The sequence below is a fragment of the Sciurus vulgaris genome (assembly GCF_902686455.1).
Source record: "Sciurus vulgaris genome assembly, chromosome: 8".
NCBI lineage: Eukaryota > Metazoa > Chordata > Mammalia > Rodentia > Sciuridae > Sciurus > Sciurus vulgaris.
The window spans coordinates 80,267,970-80,290,478 of record NC_136468.1 but is presented as its reverse complement, the minus strand read 5'-3'; the positions used below and the strand labels follow the sequence as shown (position 1 = coordinate 80,290,478).

Sequence of the window (22,509 nt, the reverse complement as noted above, 5' to 3'; positions counted from 1 at the left end):
ACCATTCTCACATCCAGAATGTAGACTTTCACTTAATCCCCTATTGACCAACCCCATTCCTCCTCCCAGTATCCCATATCACTGGCGTTAGGGTTTGGACATGAGGTGTCTCCCTGAATCTCATGTGTTAATGCAGAATTTTTTAGAGGTAAAGTGACTGAATTACGAAAGCTGTAACCTAATCAGTCCATCCTAGTTTAAATGGGTGGTAACCTGGCGGCAAGTGGGGCCTGGCTGGAGGAGGCAGACCACTGGGGGTATGTCCTAGATGGTTGCATCTTCTCTGTGGGTCCCACATCCATTTTCTCTGCTTCCTGGCTTCCATGAGGGGAGCAACTTCCCTCCTTCATGCCCTTCCTCCTGGTGTGCCGCCTCACCTTGGGCCCAGAGCAATGGAAACTGTCATCTGTGGACTGTGGCTCTGAAACTATGAGCCCTAAATAATTTTTTTCCTCTTTAAGCTATTCTTATCAGGCATTCTGGTGATAGTCACATAAAGCTGACTAAAACACCGGGTTTCCCAAATTCGCAAATTCCTATGGCTTGATTTCTACAAATAATCAGCTTCTCAAACACTGCTGGACAAGAAAGGAACTCCCTTAGTGTACAGGGTGGTGAGGGAAGGAGAGAGGTATACTTAGTAATCTGATATCTAAACATATTTCCAACCAACCATTATAGTCAGCCCTTAACCTCATCCCCACCCATTAACCCTGGACTCTTTAGAGTTCAGGGAACAAAATATCTTGCTTCTCAATATCACTCTCTCTTCAGACACTGAATGTGAATTTCCTCCATGGTACTAACTTCTTCAGATATTCCAAAAATGTGTTGACACTCCTTCTCTGCAATTTCCTTCTCTCCTATTCCCTTTCTCCTATGTGTTCATACTTTAAACCTTTATTGCTACTTTAATGACATTTCCAGAAGTAATGGAAATAAACATGTTTATTATTTGATGTTTTGGAAACATGGATAATCTTTAGTATATCATAAAATATAAGACATACCCTGATAGCAGCAAGCATGTCTTGGGCATTTTATACTAAATTATGATATTTACTCATTGAAATACATTTTCTTATATAGTGAGGAGTTATATTATTTCTAGTTTATTAATATTTCCCCAGGAATAAATGGTAACTTTTTTCATATTTTATTTCATCTCTAGAGAGATTTTTTTCTCCTTTGATCTATTTCTGTGATTAATTGTTAATGAATTCTCAACTCAGCCACCACTGGTTTAGGTAAATTATTTCATTAAGATATTGCTAAATTTAATTTGCTATTTCACACTTAGATTTTTTGTCTATATATTTAAAACTAGATTGGACTGTGGATATATTTTTGGTGATGTGATACTTTGTCAGATTTTAGACTCAGGTTTATGACTTTCAAATTAATTAATTTCAAATTAACCATTAATTGGGATGCTTTTTACAAATGTCTATTCATAAAAACAAGAACTTATATCTTAAAAATTGAAAAATTTACTGATAAAAACAGTTTGAGGAATTTTTAAATCACAATTTATCACTTTCTTCCACTTCAAATATTGCAGTTTTATACTCTGAAATTATGAGCAGTTAACCATTGATATTTTTCCTGCCATCATGTTTCACAGTATATCAGCTTATAATTTTGATTTGTATTAAATTTAGAAGTTCATTTCAACTTATTTATTCATTTTTTAAATAATTGTGCTTTATATTTTTAGGGAGACTATACGCATAAGTTTTAAATAGTTACTTTTAAGAAAGAGTTTTGCAGGCTGGGGATGTAGCTCAGTTGGTAGAGTGCTTGCCTCGAATGCACAAAGCCCTGGGTTCAATCCCCAGTACCACAAAAAAAAAAAAAAAAAGAAATACTTTTGCTTGTTTCTTTAAATTTTATTGTGGATCACATCTCATTACTCTTAATATTATAATATGTATAAATTTTATTTAATTCTTAAATATTCCTATTTTGTGTGAGGGTAGTCTTTTTTTCTTTTATTATTAATTTTTTATTTGTCTAATTAGTTGTAGGTGACAGTAGAATGTATTTATACATCTTGATAGATCATACATAAATGAATGTAATCTATCATTTTTGATTATACATATTGTAGGATCACATTGGTCATGCCGTCATATGTGTACATGAGGTAATAATGTCTGTTTCACTCTACTATCCTTCCTACCTCCATACCCTTTCCCCTCCCTTCACTCCCCTCTACCTAATACATGCTTCCCTAGTCCCCTGCCTTATGGTGAATTAGCATCCACGTATCAGAGAAAACATTCAGTCTTTTGTTTTTTGGGTTTGGCTTATTTCACTTAGCATGATATTCTCCAACATATTGACGAAATTTAAGACTATATATTTGCAATGAGTATAACTTTGACTGAATCTCATGAGAGATTTTGGTTTTTCACTGAATAGTATTATTATTCTCTTAAAAAAACATGATTACAGTTTCAATTTCCTCTGATCCTGCAGATTTTAATGGCTTATTTCTTCCAAGTATTTGTGTGTCATTCTTTGTTATTAATTTCTAGTTTCATATTGTGATATGATATACAAGGTATCTTTTGGCATATAAATTAATGCCCGATGATATCAGTAACCAAATATGGTATGAAATAAATTTGAGCATAAAATAAATTTAGACTTCTAAAACTACAGTAAATATTTTGAGAAGGGATTCTGGAGTAAGTTTATGTCCTCAGAACTAGATGTTTTTGTCAAGGGGCCTTTCACATCTGAAATTAAGCCTGGTCTCCACTTTCCTAATATTATAAAATATACATAGATTTCTCTACCTGTAACAAAACTACTTGTTCACAGTCTACTCAATAAAAAGGGATGAGCATGGTGATCTGCACCTGTATCCCACCTACTGGAAGGTTGAGGCAGGAGGATCATAGGCTGAAGGCCATCTTAGGCAACTTAGTGAGTCCTTGTCTGGAAATACTATTTTTAAGAAGGATGGGATGCATTATTAGAGCACTTGCACAAGGCTCTCCATTTAATCTCCAGTAAAATACACACACACACACACACACACACACACACACACACACACACACATGCACAGTTGAATATGAAAAGGAATGACTTCTTTCAACTCAAAAAGATAAATGAAATTGAGATGTGGATTTTTCAATAATTTTAAATAACCACTATCTTTAATTCTTTGTATGTGTCTTACCAATGCATTAATTGAAATCCACAAAGGCTCAATAATGGGCCTATCATTCCACATCTTGTAGAGAGTGGCCAGGGGGCACAATAATTTTTTGGATCCTGGTACTATAGTTCCTTTCCTATGTGTCCTCTCCTTTAATTGGTCCAATTATTGAATATACTCACTAATTTTAAGGATTTTTCATTAATTATATTGGAAAAGCAATGTACTTGAAGAGAAGCAATAGTCAAGTTTAAATAATGAGGTTTCTTTTTTTGTTGTTTAGAAAAATCAGAGAAAGATATTTAAGCATAGCTACAAACTATAGACACTTCATGAAATGAAAAATTGACCTACAGGTGTAATAAAGAAGCCTCTCAGAGGAGCTATGGCTACAAAGGTCACTTCATAATATTTACTAGTCAATCTTATTTCCACCAGAATATTTTGGTCCTTAGTTTGAAGATATTTAAATAAGAAAGTAATCAGGGACATTATTAAATATCTGTATAAATTTCTCACTCCTCTTCTGTAAAAAAAATTTAATTAGAATCCCAAAGAAATAGACTATACTAATTTTAAGCAAGTTTAAATGTTTGGATGGCTAGCAAATGTGCTTTTGGAAATTGCATTGAGCTGAGAGAAGTCTAGTATCAGTGTTTTGGTCCTGTCTCTGTGATCTGAACATCTCATACTAGATGCTTCCCTAGACTTCCCAGTCCTGAGAAGCTCTGCATGGATGATAACTACCATCCCATGGAGCTAGCTTTTTGTGGACGTGAGTTTTCAGATGAAGGCTATTTTTTGTTTGTTTGTTTGTTTGTTTTTATTTATTTCAAGTAATATCTATTGAGAATAGAGTAAGTGCCGGATAACAATGCTAGGTGATGAGTTATGCCATTTAAAAGGGTCCCTATCCCTAACAAACTTCTTGTAGCAGTCACTACTTCTGCACTTCAAAGAAGATGGTTAATGTGCAATTTTTTAAAAATATCATCATTCTAATATTGTGTGTATGTGAACATAATAGATATTTTGTACTTCTTTGGGAGTTAAAATTGATAAAAACAAAAAGCAAAAACATTAAACATTTCTGTTACATTCTGCAAGCAATAGTAAAGGATCCAAAATTACATTTCACTGCACACCTAATAAATGGCAGTGCTGTATTATTCAGGTCCATTTTTGTCTGAGGTGATTAGAGGTATTTGAAGTTTTAATTGAAAATATATTTACAAAAACAAGAAAACTGAGCATATAACCTTTTCTTTTTCTTAAAAAAGACAATATTCTGGTATGCCGAGAATAGCAGAGATTAGTAACCAAAGTAAAAGGATAATTAAGAGTGGATATTTAAAATAAATGGAATTCAAAAATGTATGAAATGCTTGACTATTTGACTAAAATTAGGCAATTAATCTGAATATGACTGATGGGAATGATGCTGAAGGAATAAATAAAACAAAGCAACTCTGATAACTTCAATCAAGTTAGGTCTTTCGATCCTCCCATTACCTTCTGAGAACGATACCTGAAATGCAGAACCTACAATATTATGGTTGAAGAAACAAATCAGTTTTTAGCTGGTCAGCTCAGACTGTCCTCATGAATCATGTCTGTGAAAGCCCTGTTGGTCTTTAATTTCCCTGATTCTCCTCAGGGTTGTTTGCCTTGTGTTAGTAAACCCAGGATGCCACCGTGCAATCGCTGCTCTGCCATTTGTTTCAGATTCCTACATGCTCCGATTTGCATAACGTTATTGTTTTGTAGATTCTAAGCTTATGAATTTATTACCAAGGCACCTGCCAGTGTTACTGTATTTAAGGAACTGTCAGCAGTTTCTATTTTGGGGTTTTAAGTTAGCTACAAAAATTCACTCTGGGTTGAATTTTGGCATGTGTTATAGGGTAACAAAACCAAAAGTGAATTATTTTTAGAAAAAAGGAGGCAGTGGAGGGGAAATAGTTCTTGGTTGGTTTCCCCTCCTCCTCTTCCTTGAGGTAGAAATATAAAATATAGAAGTTGGTGGTTACAGAAGTATTCTGAGTGATTAACTCTCTTCAGTTTTTCTGAAGTAAATATCTTTTTCAACCCATTAGTCAACATTGCAGATTAATGCCTTGAGGTATTGCAGCAAAATATTAAAATCATCTCTTCTAGTCAGAGACAATACATCTTGTATATGAATTAATTTTAATAGTGGAACAGCAACTTCAGGAGGAAAAAATTTGTACACTGTAGGAAAGATTAGACTAGAACCAACAACAAGTTTCAGACTCTTGGCAAACATGAATGCATCTGAGATACAACCTTCAAGGGTTCCTCTTGCTAGATATATAATGTGCTCACCACAAACATACAGAGATTCACTAAACAGACAAGAATTAGGGATTCGCCGAGTTTCATTTATTGTTGTTTTATCTCTGTAAATAATCTTAGAAGTAACACGTATAGTATTTCCAATGCAAAAATAATAAGAATGTTATAGCTGGCTAGATAGTGGTATCAACTGATTACATATATCTTGAGCGCTTCTGGAGAATAGGCACTGAGCTAAAAAGTTGGGTTAGTAAGCTTATATAAAATACTGGACAGCAAGGAGAGTATATTGTGAAGTGGAGAAAAAGGAACAAAAATTATAATCTATATTCAAGCACTGTCAATGGGAAGCATATTGTGGTCCAGTCTTGAGCAGTCTGGTCCCTCTGGCAGGTGCATCACTTTTGTAGAAATGGAGGCACCAGACCATCAGAGAACAGTATCATCAAACATGCCAAACATGAACTCATACAATTCACTCTCAAGCCCATCCTCACCAAGTGACCTTCTAACTATACTTTGATACCCTATAGAGAAAATGCCAGTAAATCAGCTCTGAGTTGGTGTACCTGTGTACTCTAAATGAGTTTGATTAAAGAATTCATATAAACCAATATGTTTGCATTTTGGTTCTTATATGGATACCTTGGGAGTTTGGTTAATGCAAGCCTTGCCCTGTATGACAGGGGTGTCCCAATATGCTAATCCAGGAAGTGTCAGGATGACCACTGCTAAACTCCACTGTGAGTCTGGAAAATGTGAGTCTAGCCCCAGCACCTAACAAGCACTTTTTAATAAACGAATGAGCAAAGGCAATGCCACCTTGTGAAACCCCTGGAGGGTAGCCACTTCTCCTATTAGCACACTTAAGTTGCTGTGTGGTTTTCCCTCCAATTTCAACAGGAACTAAAATTCAAAGAGAGAAATAGTCATGATTTAAGTTTTTACAATTTCATTTTATTTTAATGAACTCAATAAAAAAAGAAGCTAAAGCAGAGGTTTCTAAACTATACCTCATTTCCACTCTGATGTTTTCCAGTCATAATTACTGCTTAAATAAATATTCTTCAAACCATGTTAGATTTTTCCTATTTGTTGGCAGTTGATTACTGAAAGGCACCTTAGGATACTTCTAACACAACCTCCCTTTTTACAAAGGAGCAAATTGATGTTATTATTTCATCTAATCTTACAACAATAAAAAAAGGAAACAAGTATCAAAAGAAGACTAAAATAACCAAGAACATGTTCTCTACTAATTAAGATCAGGAAGTTTGATGAATGTGAGGTAGTTAGGAAACAGAAAATTATTTCAAAGAGACTTGCTTTTTTTTTTTTTTTGCTGTTTATCCAACTTGAGTTGGTAGGCTGTTCAACTGGGGCCTTCAATTTTCTAGTTATTAATAGTTTTAATTAACTTTTTCATATTTATGTGATGATATAAAACAACAAGTTCATTCAAAATTTTTTTAAGGTTTTGTTTTTTAAGCATAAAAATTTGGACCCCAAGATGAGGTGTCATGCATTCTGTGTTTTGTTTTGTGATTGTTTTAATTGGTGTAACATTCCAAATTTTGGCTTTGACTATTATCTTGAATCATATTGCAACTGCCATATCTGTAGGTCAGAAATGGTCAAATATCTACAATTACATATGGCCCAAATTAATGCTTGCTGAAAAATGTAGGTTTTTCTACAATCAACTATCTTCTTTTCCGGCCAACAGTATCTGGATTCTGATATGCAAACAAAGAATAATACCATCCTAATTGCCAGATTAAATTTAATTTATAGCAAGTAACTCTATTTCTCATAAGAAATAAGTTTGTTTCCCTAAAAACAAGTATTTATAATCATATAAGCATTCCATGTACTAATTAAAAATGAAAAAAGATGTTTCTTTATAAATAAGTCTAATAATCAGTAAATCAAATGTGAAGTTGGCTCATTATATAAAAATCAATGTAAGGGCTGAGGTGGGTAGCTTAGTGGTCAAGCTCTTCCCTAGAATGTGTCAATCCCCAGAAACCCTCCCCCCCACGCAGAAAAAAAAGAATGAATACACAGATATCAGGGTAAGAATTCATTTATGGATATCTTGTCAAATAGCTATATGGATTTTAATGGGTTATTAGCAGATGGGAACTATTTAAAAATTTCTTCAACTCTTTTTTTTTTTTTTTTTTTTTTGCGGTGCTGGGGATAGAACTCAGGGACTTGTGCTTGCAATGCAAGCACTCTATCAACTGAGCTATCTCCCTAGCCCCTTCTTAAACTCTTAATCAATTTTATAAATACCATGAGACATCTAAAATCCAAAATCCTAAGAAAATGTAGAGATGGTGAAAAATAATATATTTGGGGTAAAGGTCTTTGCTTATCTGAATAATCCATTGAATAATCATTCAATATACTACCTAACATCAGCTCTCCTATGAATTCTATGAAGTTGTCAGATTTCTGCAAAATTTTTATCCTACACAAAAGGAAATATAACCACAAAGAAGTAGTTTGCAAAGATTGACTTGCACCAAAGAAAACAGCCCACAGAATTACACAACTCTTAACCTGCCATTCTTAGAGTTGTTAAAACTCTGAATAATTTTAAAGCGAGAGCTGTGGGTGTGGCTTAGTGGTAGAGCCCTTGCCTAGCACATGTGAGGCACTGGGTTCACCTCAGAACCATGTAAAAATAAAGAAATAAAATAAAGGTAAAAAAAATTTTAAGTGATGGCGAATCCACGTATACATTCATTTTGGTTATAGATGAAATGCTACGTTTTCAACATACTCCTCTTACTCTTCATTCTAGGCACTGACAATATGCTAGTATGTATTTTTTTGAGGGGACAAAATCAAAACCATCTAAGAGCAGAAGAGGAATTGAGAACTGATAATTTCCTAAAAATAAATTTAATATCAATTTAGTCAGCATAAATAGCCAAGAAAATAATATAAATACTTCTTAATATCTATTATCCAAGTTTCCCTTGTCCCAAACAATTTGTAAAAGCTCCTAAGAATGTTATCATTTTAAAGATAGATTCTTTTAAGTAATTTTATTAAAATATCTAATATTTGAAAAAATAAGTAGGAAGTGTCACTTTGAATTAAGTTCTGAAAGTAAAAACCAAAACTTCTGCTAGCAAAAATGCAACCTGAAATAAGACAATAATATATCTTTATAGTCCCTAATAATATATACAAAATACAATCAACCATGAATAATTTTGGTCCAATTTGTCACCTGAAAAGAGGATTCACTATTTATACTTATGTTAGCAAGAACAAAACTCCAGCAGAATTTATTCACTTTCATTAAACATCATTAATGTAGCCAATGACAAAAATCCATTCATCTTTAATTATTATTTTTGCTTATATTATACGAGGTTATGTGGTTTTTAACAACAAATGGAAGAGAAATTATTCTACACTTGAAAAGTTTATATGCTAATTTTCAAAAGCAAAATGAGTTTTAAAAATAATCAGTACATTATGGTGATTATATGGAACTTTATCATCTTTCACTAAATTGCTTTAGTTAAGGCTATTCTTGTAATTTGCAATGGTCAACTTGAAAAGATAAAATTATTACTATTAAAATTTAATAAGTCAATGTTTTGTTCGTAATGTCAACAAAGATAATTATTTTTTTTGTTTTGTTCCTTATTTTTGTATTTTAAAATGGAGTTTTCCTTTCCAAAGTTCTGAGCTTTGAAAATTAAAGTAACTGCAATATTTCCACTAATGTGCTTGTTCTCTTGACCCCTCTATCCATAGCCTACTTTATCCCATAGATTTAAAATAATTGCATCATTTTTATTACCTTCTGGTACTTCTTGCTCTTTTACTTTCAGACAACAGATTCAACTTATATTTGTGGGTCACTTGTTCATAACATACATGAACAAATTAAGTTATGATAAGTTCTGTGGTTTATAGCATTTGAGGATGCAGAAAAGAAAAAGCATTCATTGTAACTTTAAGAACTTTCAACTTGATCTTCAGAAAAAGAACTTCATACTATTTTCAGTTTGAGCTTAAAACAATCTATTGTATTTTAGAATTTGGTGAGGATGTCTCATGTCATTTATCACATTATACCCTGCATTATAAATATTTCTGTAAATACTAGTTTTTTCAGAGACCTCCAAGCTGCACAGAGGCAAGAGCTGTTTACTTATTCGTCTTTCCATGCTTCACAGTAATACTCTTCAAATTTAATGTGTACTTAAATCACCCAGGGATCTCGTTAGAAAGTAGATTCTGTTTGATCGTTCTGAGATGGGGCCCCAAACAAGGCAATTTTGACCTACTGCAAGGTTATGCTAACATTGCTAGTCTGAGAACCACACTGTGAGTAGTACGGGCATACAGTGCCCAACTTAAGTCATAAGCCACTTAAAGATATTTCAATTTTCCTTGCAAGAAATGCCTAGTTAGCTTTTATAGAAAGTTAATACTATGGAGTATCTACACTGTGCCAAATATAGTGATAATTCTCATCCTTATGAGGAAGGTAATATTATTATCTGCATTTTACAGATAGGAACATTAGGACACTGAGAGGTGAAGTCATTTAATCCATGTTTGCCAGAGTCCAAAGTCTCTGTTTATAGGCAAATCCTGTTTTCTCTTAGTATCTCATCAACATAATAAAGGAGTCATCTTGGATGCACTTTCCTTCTCTCTCTTGGATGCACTTTCCTCCTCTCTCATCTATCAAGGTCCAGCAGGATGCCACTTTATTTATGTGTTTATTTTACTTCCCCCACTTTATATAATTTCCTATAGACTGAAAGTATATGTACTCCCTCCAAGTTACCTTTGTTGGAATCTCATACTCACAAGATAGTTTTAGGATGCTAGGCCTTTGAAAGCTGACTAAGTCATGAGAGCAAAGTCCTCATGCATGGGATTTGGTCCCTATAAAACAGGCATCACAGAGCTCCCTCACCCATTCCCTCAGGTGAGCATACAGTGAGAAGACAGGCAACTATGAGCCAATAAACAGGCCCTCACCAGACACATAATCTGCCAGCACCTGGCTCCCCCTCTGCATACCCCCCGTAATTCTTTCAGCCTGCTAGTGTAACACTTGCCAGAATGTCACTGTTGTCTGGGTGGGGGATCCCCTGATCTTCTTTGCCAGGGGTCAAAAGCTTCAGACTTGGAACATAGTGTTATCTGTTGTTGATATCCAATGCCTAAACATGGGACCTTCTCAAAGACAGAACGCCCAGACACTGTTACAGGGGTTCAAGTCTGTCTGTTTGGGGTTAGAGCCTAGGTATCAGCATGCTTGTAAAACTCCCCCAGAGGATTCCAAGGAGATTCCAGGTGCAAATTCCTCCTGCTGAGCCTCACAGAACACAGCAAGGACTTAAATTTCACTCTCACAAGATCCCTTTAGCTGATGAGCTCAGAATTGTCTATAGGGAAGAGGGTCAAAGCCAGGGGCTGGGCAATTGAGTCAGAGGCCACTGTAATAAAATGGCTAAGAGAGAACAGTGACCTGGGCCAGAGCCATGCCTGGGGAGTAAAGAGACAGGTCATGAACCTAAATACACTTTCCACAATAGAGTCAATAAGAATTAAAGAGGGCTGAGGTTAGTGGCTCAGTGGTAGACCACTTGCCTCGCATGTGTGAGGCACTCAATTTGATTCTCAACACTGCACATAAATAAGTGAATAAAATAAAGGTTCATCAACAACTAAAAAATGTGTGTGTGTGTGTGTGTGTGTGTGTGTGTGTGTTAAAATAAATAAAAAAGAATTAAAGACAATTGGATATGGGGCTGGAAGCTAGAAATGGACTAAGAACATTTGAGGTTTTCAGCTTGAGCAACTCTAAGAGTAGGCTTTCTACTTGTTAAAATAAAGAAGGCTTCAGAGGAAGTAAGTACCATGTAAATGTTTGACACTGTTTGTCCGAGAAGTAGGCCAACTATCCCCAAGGCCCATGTCATTTAAAATGAAGCTTGCCATTTAGTATGGGGTTTTATTCCCCGTCCTACTCTGTTCTGTCTGCCACCTTTCCCTAAACCTCTCTTCCCCAAGCCAACTTTCCAGCTCTTCCTGAAGTCCCCCTTTTACCTCAAAGATCCTTTCTCAAGTTTCCCTATGTTTATTGCATCTTTTTTCTCCCAGGGGGCTGCTATTCTTGTTTCTTCCTCCATCCTGAGACTAGCTGCCATTTTCCTCTCTCCTTCACTAACCCAATGGATTGCCCCATTATGTTCTCCAATTCCTGCTTACTATTATCCAGGTTTGCCTGCTTTCTCCTCTGGCACTAAAATACTTTGGTTGCCCATCAGCAAATCAGCATAAGCCATACTAACATTCTGCCAAGAAGAGAACAAACAAAAAACTAACTTTACCACTTTCTATAAAATTGAACTTTTATTTTTTTATTTAGATTAAACTTTTTCAATATGAAAACAAAATCTCTTGCTAAGTAGGAAACGTGAGTTATAGTTAATCAAAAATAGTAATGTTCCCATTAAAGTAAACCCTGAAATTTATTTTTACAAACAAACTAAAGATGTATCTAACTATACTCCTGAGGGGAAACTGACCTCTGTGGCATCTGATAAAGTAATCTACAAAAATAAGTCACTCTGTGTTAGTTTATGATCATGGAAATTACATTCAATACTTCTTCCTCCATATCTGAAATCACTTTTCTCTTATTTCCAAAGTCTGTGAATATGAAAAAGAAATAAGCTGAGTGATCCAAATTGTGTTGCGTGCATTTGAATTCTAAAGTCCTAGACCAGAAAAAGTAATTTTCTAATTGTGCCACACTTTACAGATGAAGTGTTTAATGAAACTAAATCTACAGAGAAGGAGGAATGATTTTAATATCAGCTTTACCTTTGAGTGATATTGTTCTACTTGTTATTGTCAGAAGATGGTTCAAATAAAAGAGAAAGGCCCTTGGGAAACTGAGTGATCTGAGAGCTATACATTTCTTCTACTAGAACTCTCAAAGGAATTCCTACCTCAAAGAAGAGTAAAATAAATTTAAGTAGCTTGAAAAGTTAAATATCTTTGAAAATGAGGCTAATACATAATGGAAAACAGAAATATTTCAATTTCTGCCCTACTTTTTATATAAGTTCTAAATGAAATATTCAAAGCAATAAAATAAAGTTACCACTCTGCAATTTAAAAGAAATGGATACCAACATTTATACGGTTCTATTGTGCACCAGGGTGCATCTCATCTGTGGCTCACTATATAATTTGATTGGAACTTGGCTTGTTCAGGAAAGAAAAGTTAATAAGGCAATTATTCATGCACTCACCGGCCAAGTCAGAGAGGAACCTGAGTCTTCAAAAAGGCATAGTATGTGAAGGAATAACCCTCCACAACTCACCATTTCTGAACTAAATCAAACCATTTTCCCGTTCAATCTTATTCCTGTAATTCCATAATCATACAAATTGTTTTCAAAAGCATACAAAATGATTCTGTGGTTCACATGGAATATCTTTAGCAACATAAAAGCATATCACTGCTTTAGAATAGCCTGTTGTTGAGCTGATTATCGTTTTTTAGCTCATCTTCATGTTTTTTCTTTTCCTCTGTCTTGCATAGTGCATGAACTCCGATAATCATTAAAAAGGCACGTGAGCCACATGGCAGTTAAGAGAGGAAAGTGAATTGATCATGAGACGGTAGAATGGAAGCACATGAAGGTCCTGAAGATCTGGAGTGAACCAGCAAGGAGAAAGAATAGCATGAAAGGGAAGAGACAGAAAAAAAGTAGTTGTAAATACGAAGAACAATTTCCATCTGTTTCGCTATTTGGACTCAAGCCAGATCTGACTTGAGTGGGAAAAACTCTGAGACATCTATAGAACTTGCCTTATTTATATCAAAGTCCTTAGGCACTGAAATGTGGAAAGAGAAATCTACTAGGTCAAATCATATGAAACTGCCTATCTTATAAAAATGGGAACCGTATATGGTTCAACCTAAGACAAATATTTTTATAGCAATGCTAGTTATCTCCTTGATTATCTCTCCTCTCTCTTCCTCCCAAACATGATTTAAATAAATATGCTTGGAAATGGGCAATGAGAAAGCTTCCCTAAAGAAGCTAGAGCACTGCTTGAGTTCACACAGCTAGCCATGAACCAGCTAGCAGGAACCAGCAATCAGGGTCCCCCACCCCAACCCCTGTACCACCAGACTGGTGCCCTTCTACAGAACCCTTGTGATAATTTGTGGATAGGAGGATGTCCAAAGAGAGAAACAGAGAGTAAGGAAGAGCAAATGTCAAACTTATCTGTACACTCACAATTTCACCAAGGGACAAAATTATATCTACCAAAATAGAACTCCCTTCCTCCTCATGTCCCAGAGAACAATGAAGGAATAAAAATGAGTCAGCAGAAAGAATGACAGTTGCCATAAGTTAGTGGCATTTTTTAGAATAAATCCCAAGTTTGCCAAATTCAGGAGTCCTCTCCTAGTTATTAGTCAATGTGATTGACAATAGGGAATACTTAAAAGAGACACTGGTCCTGCAGCTACACATTTTCAGGATTGGACAGGGAAGCCAGTACAAAGGATTTTGTACTCAGTCATTATTACTGTCCTGAAAAATAAGAGCTCACACCATTCACAGTAAAGCTCCTCCATTAGCTGAAAGTTACAGAGAGATTTTGAAGTCCACAGAGGTGCTTCTAGTGGATTTAATAAGATCAACCATGGATCACATAGAAGGGGGAAGACAAAGAGTACAGTCCAATTAGCTGGTCGACACAATTAATCTCATAAGCAGATAAAAAGAATTTAATTGGCTGTTACTTTAAGCATCCTTGATGGTCACTGGACACCTGAATGTGTTTGAATGTCCTTAAGACTTTTCTCCTACAGATTTGCTGATGAGCCTGTTAAAAAGCCAGGCTGCCTATGGAGAGCAGCAGGTGCAGAAATAACGGACTGCAGAGTAAGAGAAAATCTTTTGTTCCCACTATCTTGAGTTGTTAAGGTTAAAATTTAAAACTGAAAATTGGTCAACACTGACAAAAACCTGCTACATTAACTAAAATAGAGTCTCTATGTGAAAAAGAAACTTACTTTTCTCACTCAGTTTGTACTCCAAGGAGGGGAAATCAAAATATTGGGTGAATGTTGAGATTGTCTACCATTCATGGTAATACATTTAGTTTTAATAACTGCAAAGAAATCTTTCAAAAACCTTCAGTGACCATTTCAGTAATATTTAAACTTGCCTCATGATGACAATACATCTTTACCTTCTTTTCAAAACTGGATGACTAAAAACTTTTTCAAGGAATGGAATAGAGGTGACTCTTAAATTCAGTTTTTCCTATACTTTGGCCAGAGCTAAATTTTATACACACACACACACACACACACACACACACACACACACACACACACACACAGATGAGTTTTAAAAGTCAAATAAAGAAATTATATTTAGCACAGCATTTACAATGGTGATTTTTCATTCCAATAATGATAGAAACTCATAAATTTTAGGCTTTGCAAGAATAAGCAGATTTGTTTGGTTTATTTTTAAACTTATAGGCATCAACAAATAGCATAGTTTCCAAATATTTTATTTGATCTGATTTTTTAAAAAATCTGGCTGGGAATTTGCTTAAAACATTCACAAGTTTCCATTTTATTGGTTGCTAGATGAGTTTTTATCTGTGGATACATTATGTCTACTCTTAAACTGCTTTTTTGGCTTTATAGTTTACATTTAAATGCATAAGCATAAAAAGAAGAAGAAAATAACTAAAAGCTACTTAAGATATGAGATGCAATTTTGAAAGCTTTACTGAAACACAAAATAATCTTCACCAGAAACTACTCATTAGCAATGAAGAACAAAAAGAAAACACATAAATGTTTTTGTTTCAACTATCAAGTGTTTTTAAGATTATCAGCTTGTAACTAAAAAGCACCGCAAAGCAGGGAAAGCACTACTACACCAACACACAGTAAGTTTTTTTTTTTTTTTTTTTTTCATCTTGGCTCTTGTCACATCTGAATGTTCAGTGGAGTTCCCTGATGGAGCAGATTCTGATGGAGGAGGTCTGGGGTGGGCCTGAGAATCTGCATTTCTAACATCTCCTTGGTGATGCTGCTACCGTAATCAGAGGGCCAGACCTTAAGAAGCAGAAGTCTATAATGTACTAATCACTCTATACTAGACATGTGTTTTTTAACCTTCTTCACTCTGAGATACAGGGTGTGTTTTCCCCACCTATCAAATAAGAAACAGGAAAAAGAGAGATTTTATACAACTATTAAGTGACAGAACCAAAGTATGAAACCAAAGCCCAGGTCTTGTCTACAACAATTTGCTGCCTTCATCTCTCAAGAAAAGAATCTATCATTATCAGTAGTTAGTACTACTTACTGGCAACCTGCTAACCCATGGTGATTTGATTTAAATCAACAATGGAACAGTTTAAAAATCCAGGTGCTTAAGCCTCACTACAACATATTTCTTTTTGCATAAATATGGTGGGAATTGAGAATTCTAAATATTTTCACCATCTCCACAGGTGACTCCAGGAGTCGCCAAAGTTGTTCACTGGTTATGCCTTCGAAATAGAAAGCCTGCTGCAATAAGTACCATCTGCATTCCATTTGTTATTGAAAATGGTAAGTAGGAGGTGTGGCTGATCAAGCATGTGGGCTTGAGGGAAAAGACTTCCTCTTTTCAAAAAGTTGGATATTTATTTAGCATTTTCTATTGGATTAAAGCTCTCAAACTGTAATCTTTTGATGAATCCCTTGTCCTGAGCTATAGTTCTTTTGTAAATCTCTCATTTCAGGAAAGGCTCTGACCCAAGAACTGTTGGCATCCTCTGCTGCTTCAAGTAGAAAACCATCCATTCTAGACTCTCCCCATGGAGGCCAGTACTCTGGGACGAAGCAGGGTCTGGTATGGTTCTTTCCTCTCTCCTTTGATGCTGTTTTAAAGGTAAGTGCATGCCATCTGGAAAGATCTGATTAGCCAGAGCTTCTCCCAAAGACCATCATCATCACATTTTTGGAGTTTAAGCAGCGCAGGCCTCATTCCCCTTTCCACTCTTCCAAGCAGATTTTTAAGTAGAACCCATCGCTTTAAAGGACTTCTATACTCGGCCATTTGTGCAAGATGGAGCAGTAACATTCATGAGAAACTCTGGAGAACATGAAAAAAACATCTAACAGAAAGAAACGCAGAGTGAGGCCTTACACCATTGATTTGTTTTACTAAGGAGAAAGTTCTGTCAGCCTGAACAACAACTCCACATGTGCCCAGAGGCACTTCACCTGTCTCCCAGCTCCTGTAGGCACCAGTTGATTTGGTAGTTTTCAGAAAAAACCGAGCCGCACCAGAGCAGCATGCGACCAGAGATAGACTGGAACCATTTGTTCAAACCATGTTAGGAAAACTATGTGAGAGTCTTACCACTATCCTTTCTGTCAACATTAGAAACGACTGGATATCCCTATACAGTTTTTTTCTTGTGTCTTCAAAAGTATACTCTAAGAACAATGTTTACCAGACAGAAGTACAACATGCTTAATTTCAGCAATTCCATATTCAAAATATATAAAGAGCAATGCTCCCAGGATCATCAGTTTACTTTTTTGGAATAATCAGGAAGCCACGGTCTATTATTACTTTAGTCAAGAAAATCCTGCTGCTAGAACCGAACATATGACACCAAGTTGTTCAACTACATTTTTCATTTGCTGTGATACACACAGAGGAATATTTTCATGTGGGTAACTTTTTAATGGAGTTTTATTCCAAAGAGGACTCCCAGTGTATTTTGGGGAGGGACAATGCAGCCCCAAACCAGAATACAATGCATCACTTCCCAAGGAGAAGATTCTAGATACCATGCTTCTCATTTCTCAAATATTGTTTGTGCATATTTTAGCAGATAACCCCAAACTAAGTTAGCCACAGAAATGCTCTGTTACTGTGACATTTAAGAGCTCTTGTTAATAGAAACACTTCCTCCACATGTATTGTGAAGTAGCTTGATGTTCAAATATGATCTGGCCCTTGGACTAGAAGCAGCAGCAGCACCCAAGAGCTTGTTAGTAATACAAAACCTCAGGTCTCACTCCAGACCTAAGGATTCTGAGTTTTAACAAGATCCCTATATGACTCATAGGCACTTTAAAGTTTGACAAACACTGGTATAGCAGTTTGGAACAAGGTACTTTATGTATGATTTTAAATTGAATTCTCACACCACTATTAGATATAGTTAGATGTTATCACTTTCATCACCACCATTTCATAGATGAAGAAACAAGACTTGGTAATAACTTCCAAAGGTCACATTAACAGAAAGGAACAGACACAATCACATGTCCTTCAGATACAAAAGTCCAGTTTGTTTCTCTCTGTTGTCTTTAATGTACAGTGTCTTCAGCCAGAGCGCACGGACAGGTGACGGGCAGTGTGCAAAGTGAGTGCACTCTTCTTTTGAAAAATTTCATAGTTTTTAACCAACTTTCAAAGAAATGTATGTCCCGCCAAAGTGTAACAATCACTGCTTGAAATCCTTGTCATAAATATGTATAGGTGCAAAAATTGAAAAGCAAAGAGAGAACACAATCCACAAAAAATTCTTAACATTAGACTTTGACTCCCAAAATGTGAGGAGGACAACTACAAATAAAAAAAAGTCACATTCTAAGTAGCAATTTACATTTATATATTTTCTTTTAAAATCTGTGGTCACACACTTTTTTCTTTCCTGCTGATATGATGATGCTTAAAAGTATAAATAAAAGCAGAATTATAAATAAAGCACCCCATGCTAAAACTTTAGGCCTAAGTGAAATTCAGCTCATCACTACAGATTTCAAAATGTGGAGGTCAAGAGCATAGCTAATGGAATCCAGTCTAATTCTGGGTTTGAATTTTTAAGGATACCTCTTACTGTATATGTAGCCTTGATAAAGTCATGTGGGTCCCCAAACTGTAGTTTTCCAACACAGAATGAGGATAAGACCCAACCTATATGTTTGTTATTTTATGAAGATAATATGTACAATGAGCAGAGTGAATTGATTACACTGACTTTAATAACTGTAACCAATTATTAAAATCAGTATTAAAATCATGATCTTATCAGTCATGATTATATTATTAGGAGATGTACATAAATTTTTCCAGGGTCCAAGAAAGCTATTCATAAATTGTGTGATCTTCTTAATAAAAGCATGGGCATTTCAAGAATGAGGTGCTGGCCCAAATGCAAAGGAAAGAAAGGATAGATGGCACCTAGGTTTTTTCAATTTGAATTTTTAGAGTAAATTAGTGATTTTTTTTAATTTTTTTTTTTTTTTTAGTTGTAAGATACCTTTATTTTTTTTATGTGGTGCTGAGGATGGAACCCAGTGCCCCACATGTGAGAGGAAAGTCTCCACCACTGAGCTACAACCCCACCCAGCCCCAAATTAGTGGTTCTTAAAGTATGGATCCCGGACAGTAACACCAACTTCCCTGGGAACTTGTTAGAAAACCCAACTCTCAAGCCTTTCCCAAGTCTATCAAACTAAAATTCTGCAGATAAGACCAGCGATTCATGTTATTTTACAAGTCCTCCTCTAGGGTCTCTTTTCGGTACAGTTACCCAAGGCTGTGATTGACTCTCTTGTGATCTGGGACAGATGTCATGATATAAAGGATCTGCCCAGGAAGAAAGTCAGTTTAGACTGAGGCAGAGGAAATGCACACTTACATACATGCCAGTTCTTAACTTCCAAAAGTTAAGGTGTTATACTAACTCTACCCACCTCATCAAAGGGGACTAATTTCATCACTTAAATTATGTAGGGCTGTGAATACTTGAACCAAAATAACTCATCGTCACTTTCTAGAGAAATAAATTTCAAGTCTCTGATCACAGGGCAAGTTGGACACCTCCTTAGGGTTAAGTAGACAGTGTTAACTAATAAGAAGCAAAAGGAGGGAGAATTTGAGGCATAGAGGTAAAGATTTTTGACTCCAGCTGGGTGTCATGGACCAGGCCTGTGATCCTAGCTACTTGGAAAGTTGAGGCAGCAGGATCATAAGTACAAGGTCAGCCCCTGCAACTTAATAAGATCTGACTCAAAATAAAAATGGCTGGGAATGTAGCTCAGTAGTAGAGAGCCCCTGGGTTCAACTCCCAGTATCCATACACACACCAGTACCACACACAAAAGGATTGACTCCAAAGCTCTGCAGCCTATTTTCCTTCTTGGGCTTCCTTTTCAATTACAAGCTCTGTGACCTTGAGCAACTAATGAACCATGCTGTGCCTCATATCCTTTATCTAGCAGGACCTATCTCACATGATGTCAAATATCAAAGGAATTTGGACATGCAGAAAACATAGAATAGAGCCTAACACCTAGTAAGTGCACAATAAATATTAATTTTAAAAGCATATGAAACAATGAAGAAATGATTTTTTCAGACTTCATCAGTCTTATAAAAAAATCCATTTCCTCTAACATAGGGCTTACACAAATGCCTTCTGTTTTGATACTCTGTGTGACACCTACAATAAGATCACAATCTCTATGTGGCGTTGTTACTTAATCATTCCATGTACTTTTGCCAGGTGTTTTTTTCGAGCGGATTGCTGAGAACCATGAGTACAGGACCTTTCTGTAGTTTGCTTGCATCCCCCACTGCTCCTGCTTCACACTAAATGCTTGGCACATATTTATCTGTCGTGGTACAATATAAAGAATAAAAATCTGAATCAGAAGATAGACATTTCAGACTTATTAAAAAAAGACAACCACAAAATTAGAAATATATTCATGTTCCTTAAACATTGCTAAACTTACTTTAAATTTATTACTAAAATGCATCTACCCATCAAGTCATTTCTGTATCAACCATAGCAACTCAACTCAATTATCTCATGGGCTAGAGTAAATTGCCTTAAAAGTCTGTTCACAACCCACCCTGCAATAACTAAAAACATGTTTATGGCACTGAACATAAAGAACAATGAAGGTTATACCATGCAGCCCGTCCAAAACTCCTTTAGGTTGTCTAGTAAAGCTCCAACAGAGATAAAAAGAAAGTTATTACCTGAAATAAAACCCAGCTTCACTTTATTGCCATATTTCCAGACAATCCATATCAAACATAACTATAAATAATAGCAGGATCCTCAAAATGCAAGTCCAGTCTACTTTATAATTTATCATTCCGCTTTCCCTGCCTTTCTGTCCTGGAATTCCCTAGCCTAAAAGAAATACCATCCTGGTTTATCATTTTGGTTGAGAGAGTAAATGCAGATCTACTGCAAATGGGATATTGTCTCCATAGTCGGGCTGCGATGTGGAGATAGGGCAGACTTACTACCATCTCCAGAATACAATGGACTCCGCACCCCCATTTCCCTCCCCTTGGGCTCACGTTGCTAACAGCACAGCTATGAGTTTCTATAGAACCTGTCACCAGGGAACTGTCCAACATATTTTGGCAAAGGAATGATTCCACCCTCCAAGGAAAGAGGACAGGAGGATAGTAAAAAGAATAATCTCTTGTTTGGATGCTGGCCAGCTCATTAAATTCAGAAAAGTATTGATTCTGTCCACTTAGATTAACTTTAATTTCATGTATAATCAAGTTGCAGATTCAAATTAACCAGTGTAGGTCCCTGAAACTCCTCCAGAAATGGATCAAATGGCTCTAAGTAAAATTTCCCAAGTGATTGTATTGCAGTCCAACTTGATTTGCTGTTTATCTTCTATTCTAACATAAAATCTCTAGGACAAAGAGATAAATTGAGGCAGTGTCTTAAATAAAATGCAGGCTACATGATTTAGCAAACAAAGCAAAATCATTCTCATTTTCATTAAGGGTTTGTTATTATTCCAGTGGTTTATAAAATATTCAAGAGTAACATTTTAAATTAAATTGTTGGCATGTGTAATAATTTTTCACCTAACACATCATACATTATAAAACCATTTGCATATATTAAAATCCAAATATTCCAAAGTTCACTCGTGGTGACAAGGATATCAAATCTTGAAGCCTGAGCTTGGCGAACTGGTATCTGGCTAGTGTGCTTTACATCTTTACTAAATGCTGAGCAAGAGGAAATGAACTAAGTATTTGGATCTGAGCCTTAATAATGCTCAGTGTCAGGTCATAAATCTCCTGACAGGAAAATATTAAATTCTAAAACCACTTCTCGAAGAATTTGCAGCATTATTTTCTTCAGATTATTTGCTACATAGCACCAATTTTGTTATCGCTAAGGCGTGTTACTATAATTGAGTCAGAGAACACAGGATGGTCCACATCACTTATCCACACATTTCTACCAACTTTACACTTGATCACCTTGTTGGTCTGTTTTCCATATAATTATCACTCACTAATATTGAATACTCTCTTCCTGAAATCAGCTAAAACATGCTTGAAATGCACAGCTGACAGAATACTCATGGTCAGGAAATATTTCTTTTGTGAAACTGAAATAATGGTCCCCAGATCTTTCTTCTTAGAATAGGACAAAGAAATAGGTGTGTATACATTTAAGGAAACATGTGCCTTATAGTTAATAATCCAAATCTTCATGATTACAGGAAAAAATGATTTTTTCCAAATTTTTAGAATAAAGCAGATAGAATTTTTTGAGCACAGTTTTTCACCCTCTAGAAGTAAACACTCAAGATCCCTTATCAACTTATTAAATTGTTGCAAAATTGCATTTCTTGAACCCTTAAAGGGGATCACTTTAATCTTCCAAGAGAAGATTGTCGAGGACAAGATATAAAGATTTCTTACTATGATTACTGTTCAGAAGTTAAAAATAGCCCTCCGAGAAAATTGAGATCAAGCAGCTTCCTGACATACATCCGACCTAATTCAACAATCTGATTTCTATCAGTTCTTGCTGAAGACTGAGTGTTGCAAAGCTTCAGCTAAGACTCAGAGACCACACAGAGAACTCATAACCCTACAGGAAATTTACATTGAAAACATTCA

General features: G+C 35.6%; 1 protein-coding gene across 21 annotated transcripts in view; it reads right to left on the bottom strand.

Moving 5' to 3' along the window:
- Window positions 1-22,509, bottom strand: part of HDAC9 (histone deacetylase 9) — a 926,898-nt gene that overhangs the window by 704,506 nt on the left and 199,883 nt on the right. The gene's annotated exons all lie outside the window — the stretch shown is intronic.